Below are 10,611 nucleotides of genomic sequence, written 5' to 3'. Positions count from 1 at the left end.
TAATATCATTAAATGTAGCTCTGATAAAGCACGGTCCCTACTATGTATCATAAAGCAGGTACTAGATATTGAATTTTGGGAAACTTTAACAGTGCTGCCAACTTTGGAAAAAGTCATCCCAATTTACTGTGTTGAGTTGGCATTGTACAGAAATGGACAACCATATTGGTCTAGAAATGTTAATTTATTTTTATTTTTATTTTTTATTTTTTTTCCATGTGTACAGGGGTAACACATTGTACTAATATGTAAGGTCATATCTACGTGGGTTTGATTACAGAAACTAATAAAGTATTCTCTAAATAATGAAAAAAGAATAAGATAAGACTATAAGAGCGAGAAGCAATTTAAATATGTTCAGGGACCATTTTCATCTCCAGAATTAAGGATTATTTTGATGTTACATCATTGCCTTTTCTCTTTACTTTCCTTTTTAGTTTTATTTTAGGATTCCCTATTTTTAATGTTCATACAGAGATTTCTTTAACTGAAATACTGAATAGTTTCTTTGGTGTGAACAACTATAATAGTACACACAGGATCCTAATGAGAAAATTAATAATGTGAAATAGGAAGTAAAGGGCTAAAGGTGTAAGGAAAGTGGGAAGGGTGGGGGAAAGGTAATAAGAGAGAGGAAAAAAATATGAGAAACTGAAAAAATGGAAATAAAGTGTTTGTAAATGGGGAGGGAAGGAGGGGATGGAGGGAGGGCAGGGACAAGGGGAAAAATGAGAATCAAGACCTATTATGTAAAGGTACAGAATCCCAATGATGAATGTAATTGTATTGTATACCTAGATTGTACCAATAACCTCAATAAAAAGAAAAAAGAAAAGAACAAACAAAAAAAGAAAGTCTGTAAGATGAGTTAAAGGAAAAAGATAAATTGCTCAGAGCTAGAACATACCTACAAATCTTGCAGCCTCTCATTCTTCTCTAAAGCATAACTAGATTTCAATAGAGGTGTAAAGAGTTTTATTTTAAGCCAGTCTGAAATAGCAACACTTCAACTTCTTTGCAGAGATCAAGGTCAAAAAGATGTCACTTTCCTCACAGGCCCAAGCCCATATATATGATTCAGGGATACATCTAATAGGTTAAATAATGCTATTTTCAATACCTTAGCAAACTGTAATGAGGGAGAGAGGAGCTGCTTCAGGAAGGCAAGTAGACACCAAATGTTCTCTCTCCCTGCATTTTCAACCTCTCCCTCTATAATTGTTCCTTCCCAATGGCTTATTAATATGACTAAGTTGCTCTACCCCCCAAAAAATCCTTCAATCATTATTCTCTGTTAATTTGGCCAGTCTTCTGTAACCTTAATGTCTTAAAAACATAGCAGTTTATAATTTTTCACCTACCTTTAATCCTTCAAAACTCTTATTCCCATCTGTACCTATCCTCTTATTAATCTGCTCTTACTAAGGTCACCAACAGATAGTCTAAGGGGCAAATATTCTAGATAAATTTTAGTTATCATATTTGACTTCTGTGTGGAAAACCATAATTAATGATGCTCTCCTTGAAATTTCTCTGCCCTTTTCAGGGTACTAATATCTCCTTATTCTCCTATCTTTGACAAATCTGACCTGATCTCTTTTTATTAAACTACTCTTTCCTCTGCCTCTTAAGTGTTCCCTAGGATCTCTTAGTCTCATTTCCTGCCACCCTCATACCTGTTCTTCCTGGAAGAAAGAATCCATCCTCTTGGCTTAAACACACAAATAAAGGTAATTACCAAGTGTGTACTGAATGCTAGACTTGAAATTTCAACTGCCTAATGGGCACTTTCATCTAATTATCCTATACAATCCACTTATTGATTTTATAATGTGTTCATTATAAAAATGAAATTTAACAGCTGGACATCTTTGCTATGACTCCTAACACATACAAATTTTTATCACTTACTTAGTACTTGATAAATGTTGAACAAGAATGAATGAACTGAAAGAGAATCAACACTTCACATCATGTTTATCAAGGCAGTTATATGATATGCTTTATTTTTCCAATTTTAATTTTTTTATTAGTATAGGATTGCACTACACAATGAATACATTCCCTATGAAGAGTTGGTACATGTATGTAACACATCTTCATTTTTTCATTTCCTTTCCCTCCCTTCCCACTTCCCTCTCTCCACCTCTTGGGCCCTCCTTCACTTTTGCAAAAGATCTATTTCCCCATTTCCTATTATCTATATTTTATTTTGTTATTTTTATTGGGTTTCTCATATGAGAAACCATGTAATATTTAAGCTTGTGTGACTGATTTATTTCATTTAACACTATGGTCTTCAACCATAGAAACATTATGTTCCATTTGTGAATTTACCTATATGTATACGTATGTATACATATGTATATGTATATGTGTATGAATGCATCTATCTATATCTATCAATCTAATTCATTTATCCTCAGAAATGCTACAGTTTAAGGTACCAACTCAAAATTTGATGGTGTAAAATAACAAATATTTCCTTTCACACATTTGTGAATGGACTGGTCTTAACTGACAAGTCCACTTTGTAGTTTGATGTTGGCTGAGGCAAAAGACATTTGAAAGTTTGGCAGGGCTACATATTCAAGATGGCTTCTTCACACATATGTCTGTTATTTCACCTTAGAAAACTAGAACAGGGTATTGGCCAGGCATCCTTCTCTCTTCAAGTGGACTGTCCACATGGCTAATTTAAGGATCTTCTCAGCATTATCAGGGCAGGTGGACTTTTTACATGGCAGCTTCCCAAAGCACAAGCAGAAATTACAAGTCATCTTATAGCCTAGCTTTGCAAGTCATAAAGGGTATTCTGTATTTTATTCATGCAAAAAGATTTACAGGGATAGCTCAAATAACAAGGGTGGAAACTACAAAAGAATATGAATACTGGGAGGGATGGTTCATTAGAGGAAAATCTTTGTAGACTAGCCATGCTGCAACAATAGGTCAACAAATTAGGAAGCTGGAAATTATTTTATTTCTAATCTAACATTATTTTCTGTACTTTTCCATGTTATCATCTAGTATTTTATTTATACACACATGAAAAAGGCACAAATCTTAAAGTGTACAATTCAACGAATTTTGATAAATGTATATCTTCATGTGACCCAAGATGCAGAACATCTACATCATGTCCCAAAGTTCTCTGATGTCTCTTTTAAGTCAATCCCCAGTCACACAGGATATCACTATTCTGATAAATCTTATTTATATAAAATTGGTTTTGCCTTTTCTAGAATGTCACATAAATGGAATCATATGTACTATTTTTTGTAATCCTCTTTCAAGCAACATAATTGTTTTGAGAATATCAAAACTATATCAATAGTTCTTGTTGATATAGTTATTGTTGAGCATATCAATAGTTCTTTCTACAGTGTTCCATTTATGAATAAACGACAGTTTGCTTAACCACTTTCCTGTTGATATGCACTTAACCTATTTCCATTTGGGCTATTATGAATAAAATTGTTATAAAATCTCTGTGCAAATTTTTTGTGGGCATAGTTTTGATCTCTTTGGGTAACCACCAAGAAATAGAATTGTGGGTCAAGAGGGTAGTTATGTCTGGTGTAGGAGATTACCCAAGTGATTGTGCCATTATACATTCCACAAATCATGGATGAAAATTTCAGTTAGTCTACACCCTTGCTAACAATTGGTATTGCCAATCTTAAATTTTAAACAGTCTAGTGAGTGTGGAGTCATATCTAATTGTCATATCTAATTGGCATTTATCTGATCAGCACTGACGAGTACTGGTAGGAACTTTTTCATGCACTTATTGGCTAGTGGTATATACTTTTTATGGATCATATGTTTGAATCTTTGCCCGTTTTAAAAGAAATGGGATTGTTTGCCTTTTTATTGTTGAGCAGGACATTTTTTAAAAACCTATACTAAAAACAAGACATGCGTCTGATAAATATGCTTTAACTTTTCTAGTCCATGACTCACTCACATATTTTATTAATGGTTTATGAGTTTTGATGAAATCTAATTTACAAATATTTTATGTCATGGTTGTTATAAATGACTAGTGATAAATTTATATCTCTATAAAGCCATTATAAATAGAAAATATTTTATGTTGCAAATGTATTTAATATACCTAATTTACCAAACATCATAGTTTAGCAACACCATATATAATATTAGTTGTTTCCTCCCATTATGACATGGCTGATTGGGAGCTGTGACTCTCAGGAACTATACTGTTGATCTGTTTGTCTGTCCTATGCCAATACTACAGTAAGTTGATTATTAAGTTTTACAGTGAGTCTTAAATGTCAATTATTATTATTATTATGATGGGGTTTTTTAAATTCAAATTTGTTTGGCTCTGTATTTCTAAATATATTTTAGAATCAGCTTTTCAAGAAACATTAAAGCCTCATAGGATTAAGACTGGCATTGAGCTGAATTTACAAATTGATTGAGAAGACTCAATACTGAGTCTTCTGCTCTAGGAATATAAAATCTCCATTTATTAACTAATTAAGAAATATTTCAGTAATGTATTACATTTTCAAAAGTTTTTCTTTTTTGTTATTTCTAAGTAGTCTTTTTTTAAACTTCTATTATAAATGGAATTATTTTGTTAATTTCACCTTCCAAATGTTCATATATAAAAATACGGTAGCTTCTTCTGTATTGTTTTATATCCTGTGACTCTGCTAGCAGAATGATGAATAAAAATAATGAGAAGAAACATGTCTGCTTTATTCCCAATCTTAGGGAGTATTTTATCATTAAATGTGATAAATATTTTCTATTTATAATGGCTTTATATGGATATAAATTTATCACAAGTCAAGGAGCATTTATAACAACTATGACATAACTGGGGATTTTCACAGGCGCCCTTATTAAAATGAAGAGATTCCCTTCTATTATACTTTAATAAGAAAGTCAGTATTGAATTTTGTGAAAAGTTTCTTTCTGCAGTTGTTCAGATGATTATATGATTTTTCTGCTTTACACTTTGTTAATATAATTAAACCAACCTTGAATTCCTATGATATATTCTCAGAGAACTCATTTTGACACTTAGAATATTGTCTCCTGGCTCTGCCCTAAATATTAAAAGGCTACTTTCAGCTTTAGAGTTCCATTTTAGCTCTATCAAATGGGTTCTCAATGCTAGCAGAATTCTCCCAGAGTATAGGAGGTGTGGGAAGCTAAACATTGTTCATTTGTAATTAGTGCAAATAAAGTAACATTAAAGTTTAACAGTATTTCAGAAAGTAGGATGAATTTTTAGTCTGTGTCTTCTGAGGGAATCTTCTAAACATTGTGAAGGGATATTCCTGCTGTCTTCAGTCTATCATCTGATGGCTTCAAATTTAAAGGGGTAGCTATAGCACTTTATAAATGTTTTAGCTCAAGGATCAGAACTGACCTACCTCTCTGCTTTTTCTCTTATTTCCCAACCTTTATGACTAATAGATGCAGTTTTCTAGAAATTCTCATCCTTTTAACTGACCTCCAAAATAGGAAGTCATTTAAATTTTTTTTAAATTGAGTCCACAACAATCCTATGACTTTGCTTATGAATGTCCTAGAGTAGATGCCTAAGTAAAAACCAAAAGTAAGCCAATGGTTATACTCTCTAACCAGCATCTCACACTTATTCTAAGGAACTTTCTAATCAAAGGTAGGCAACCTATTTATCTACATTCATAGCCCTAGAAAGTAGAATATTTAATCTCATAGGCCTGAGTCATACCATCAAATCTAGCTCTTTAACTGGTATCTACTGTACTCCCATCTGTGCTGTTAGATTTTGTTCCCAGACAGTAGCCAATATGTCACTCTTTTCCTTGTCCCAAATTAACTTTATCAACTATGAGAAAAGGATTAACAAATACCAGACAACATTGCTTATGGTAAAAATGAAAATGGATAAATTACATCTGGATAGTAAGACTCTGAATAGAATATATATCTGAGGGGAAGAGCTTTGTGCTCTGAATGTGAAGACTCATCTAATGGAGCATGTTTTTTTTCCACGGACTTTGGAAGACAAAGGGATTTTAAGCCAAAGCAATCCTTGTTCCAACTATGTGGATCTTGTATCTCTACATCTAAGTTGTCACTTGGTAGTATGGGTCAAAGAATAGCATTTAGACTCTTGTAAGATTCCAAAGAACAAGGAATGTCCTGCTATGTTTCTTGTCCAATATCCTTATAAAGTGAATCTAATGCTAAATTTGACCTACTTAGGTCTTATGAGTTTAAATGTCTGATGGGGCAAGGTGATCTTTGCAAAAAAAAAAAAAAAAAAAAAAAAAAAAAAAAAAAAAAACAAAAAAAAAAAAAAACAATAGAGACTACCAGGGGACTTGCCTTATAATTTCCGAGTTTCCCCATAATACTTGCTATAAACTGCATAAGCTGAACCTAATATTTTTTGAGGCATATTAAATAGGATCTTGTCATTACTGCAGGAATCCTTTTTTTATTTTTCCAATTTCTGTTGGTATATTCACAGAAATTCAATCTGGGACTGGAATTACAGTTAAGTGGTAGATTAGTTACAGATCTGAAGAGCCCGCCTATCATGTGGAAGGCCATGAGTTTCATCACTAGCACTTCAAAAACAAAAGAAAACACACACACACACACACACACACACACACAATTCAACATTATTTCCAGTGATGACATATTAACAAATATTGTTTTGTGAGTTGCCACAGAGATGAAGACAGTGATTATTTTGAAGCTATATATATGTATATATATATATATATATACATATATATATATATAATTCATCATTGGAGATTTATACCTTTATATAATCCATCTTGATTCTTATTTTCCCCATATCTTGCTCTCCCTTTAATCCCTCCATCCTTCCCTATTTTCAAAGTCTTTGTTTGAAACTATATATGATTCCTACTGTTGCTGCAGTAAACTTTCCATTAAAAGGCTTTGTTTTTTTCTAATTCCAAGCTCTATTACTGTTGCTACATGTCAGCGATTTTTACAACTACAATTAAAAATTCTCCTGCCCATTCACTTGTGTTGTATCTCTATAGAATGTATTTAAACATGCAGCATCAAACATAGATTCTTGTCTGAGAGCTACTCCCAAAATACTTTTCTAATTAGTAGGGAAGAATGTCTCAGACAGAACAAGTCAGAGTCTTTTTTTTTTTCTTTTGTGGTACTGGGAACCAAACTTAGGGATACTTTACCACTGAGCTACACCTTCTTCTTTATTTTGGGACAAGATCTTGGTTAGTTGATCCTCTTCCTCAGGTTCCTTAAGTACTGCGATTACAGGTGTGCACCATTGTGCCCCAGCTCAGGGTGGTGATTTTTGATCATTACAAATATAAATACCATAAATTCACTTTTACCTTCTAGCAGACTACAATTTTAGACAACACATTTTGTCAATTATTGTTGATTTAACAGCAACTTTCCATAAGGAATTACTAAGTTGGGCATGATTATACTCAGCTGTAATTGCAGCACTCTGGGAGGCGGAGGTAAGAGGATCTCAAGTTCAACCCTAGCCTGGGCAACTTAGCGAGATCCTGTCTCAAATTTTAAAAATTAAAAAGAAGATGGGGACATAATTCAGCACAAAGGCCCTAGGTTCAATCTCCAATATGCTCCCCCATATATATATATATATATATATCTAAGTGTCAATCTAAGCCATACATAATACAATGGTTAGAAACCAATTACCTCAAGAAATTTCAAGCTTAGTCAAGGAAACAGTATAACCAATGTAATTTTTATCAATACATAGGGATAGTTTAAAATAATGAATCTTCCTCCATAAAAACTGTGTTGATAAGTATTGCCAAGTTAGCAAAAAGAGTAAATGTAAGCTATATTTAAATTTTGCCATTTTGACTGATAAATAAAAATGTCCATCACACTTTCTTTGTACCATATTTATGAAACACATTTGGTTTACTCCTCAGGATACCTATTTAATATTATTAAATTTCAGTATCTTTTCTTAATTAGCCAACTACTTCCTTTAATATTTAAAAAGTGGTTAAGTTAGTATGTTCGGAATGTAATTTGAATATGCTAAAAAACACAACAGGGGAGGTCAATTATTTAAGTTATCACACTCTACAAATATAAAGAAAATGTTAAGAAAAAAATGTACCAGTGAATTTATTGTATCTATACTTATACTGAGCAAGTAAAATCAAGTTATAACAATTGTGGATTAACTAATTTATAACACATGTAGTCATCCATTGTCCCAACCCACTCCTTCTCAACACACATTTTACACTCTTAAATTATTGAGCTTTGAATTGTGTATATCCTTCAGAACATATTCCTTCCACGAAACACCTTATAAAAGGTAAAAACACCTTAACCTGTACAAGGTAGAGTATGATTAAGGTCAAATGGAACAAGATGATATGCCAAAGTAATCAAAATAAGCTACAAGAAGGCTTTCATTGATTGACTACTTTCCTTCCATTAATATGTAATAAATTTGCAATATATTCCAGAAAGTATACTAGAAGCTACAGATGAAAAGAAAATTAGAACAAAGTCTCTACCTTGAGGGAGTATCATAAAACATGCAAAAAATCTCAAAACATATAAACAGTAAGACAAAATAGTAGTATTCCAAAGCAATCTTGAATCATCACAAGTTGTATTCTAAGAATTTCTTTAATCAGAGGCAGGGAATTTTAAATTGTTGAAAAAAACGACATTGCTGCATCTGTAGGAATTTCAAAAAACAAGGAATATATACATGATTAAGCACTGAGTGCTTAGCTATAAAATCATATTACTTATAGAATTATTATTGAATGCATTCATTAAATCTATATTTTATTAGAAATAATATCCTTATAAGAAGAGAGTTGTAATCAGATGTGGAGGTACACACCTATAATCCCAGTACTCGGGAGGCTGAGGCAGGAGGATCATGAGATCAAGGCCAGCCTGGGATATATAGTGAGACCCCATCTCAAACAACCACATATCAAACACAAAAAAGTTGACAAATTCTATTTTAATTTTAATGCTATTCCCCATGATGAATATAATCATAATGTAATCATTATAGTACATGCAAACATGTATTAATAAAAATAAATTTAATGTTAGTATTTACAGGATCATTCATCTGTTCAGCATACTTAGTTCATAAAATACTATTCTAAAGTAAAAATATGATATATATAACTTTCAAATTACTCCATTAAAAGTTAAAAAAAAATCTAAAAGTGGAAAAATGTAGGGATAAGCAGGAAAAAATAAGGAAAGACCCAAAATAAAAGCACAAAAAAGTAATGTAAGTAAAATTAATTTGTTATCAAGACATATAACTATTAAAGAATAAAAAAATAAGGTTAGATTGACAACATGCTATTTATAAGAGAAGTACTTAAAATAACAGAGATTAAAGCCAAGTGTGGTGCTGCATGATTGTACTTCTAAATCTCTGGAGAAGCTGAGGCAAGAGAACTCCAAGTTCTAGCCCAGTCTTAGCAAACAGAGCAACTTAGTGAGGCTGTCTCAAATGAAAAAATAAAATGAGGTGGAGCTGTAATTCGGTGTGAAGGTCTTAGGTTCAATCTCTTGTGCCACCAAAAAAAAAAAAAAAAAAAAAAAGCATAAAATAAATACAAGAATGAGATCTTGAGACTCAACTTTCTAGAATTAAATAATTCAGCACTGAAATTCTCTTTAACAGATAAACTATACAAAAAGAATAAGAATACAAATATCAACATAAATGTGAAATTTAATCAGATGCAGAAACTAATTTAAAAAACAGTACTTATGGAAAAGTTTAAAAATACGTCATATACTTAGACCACAAAGAAAAAAATTCAATAAAAATTTCCTTCAGGGCCAGGGGTTTAGCTCAGTGGTTCTGCTGCCTGCCTCGCAAGTGCAAGATCCCAAATTCAATCCCTCATACCAAAAAATAAATAAATAAATAAAAATTTCCTTCACAATGAAATCCAAGGGATTTTTGAATTTTATTTGAATTAAACTAGACATAAACAAATTAGAAATAAATACACAACATAATAAAATATTCCTTCCTAAACACTCTGTCAAAAAATGAAAACCACAAAATTTACATGTGACAAATTTATTACTGCACACAAATCTGATCAGTGTCTTATAACAGATTCCTAAGAGTAGAGTAGAAGTAAAGGTCTCTGAAGAAGTGAAAGTCAAGAATCTTTTTGTCTAAGGAGTTAAATGGTGACCCCTGAGAGCAAAAAACTACTCTACTTGATAAAAAGATTTGAGGCATAGCTAAGAGCTAAGTACCAAAGTACCATGAATCTGTAAAAATCACCAGTAGGTGAATATAGACAGAAGTCAAGGGAAGTAAATCCAAAAATTTATAGTAATTAATTAGCTGGAAGGAATACATAAATAATGCATGATTTTAATTCTAATAATAAAAGTATAACACCAATTTATTAACTGTTACACCCAGACCACCAATATTTACTGACCAATGAATTAAAAGAGGTTCTAATTATTCAACATATTAGAAGTTTGATCAAACAACTAGAAGGGATAGTTGTATAGAAACTTTTAGATACAAAAAGATGTATATGCGTATATATTTTA

The 10,611-nt window shown here is 31.9% G+C and overlaps 1 protein-coding gene across 11 annotated transcripts in view; it reads right to left on the bottom strand.

Annotated features, from left to right (window-relative positions):
* Positions 1 to 10,611, bottom strand: part of Ehbp1 (EH domain binding protein 1) — a 350,335-nt gene that overhangs the window by 194,580 nt on the left and 145,144 nt on the right. The gene's annotated exons all lie outside the window — the stretch shown is intronic.

The sequence above is a fragment of the Fukomys damarensis genome, unplaced genomic scaffold (assembly GCF_012274545.1).
Source record: "Fukomys damarensis isolate Sample0158 unplaced genomic scaffold, DMR_v1.0_HiC HiC_scaffold_2, whole genome shotgun sequence".
Lineage (NCBI taxonomy): Eukaryota > Metazoa > Chordata > Mammalia > Rodentia > Bathyergidae > Fukomys > Fukomys damarensis.
This window is presented reverse-complemented; position numbering and strand designations above follow the sequence as displayed.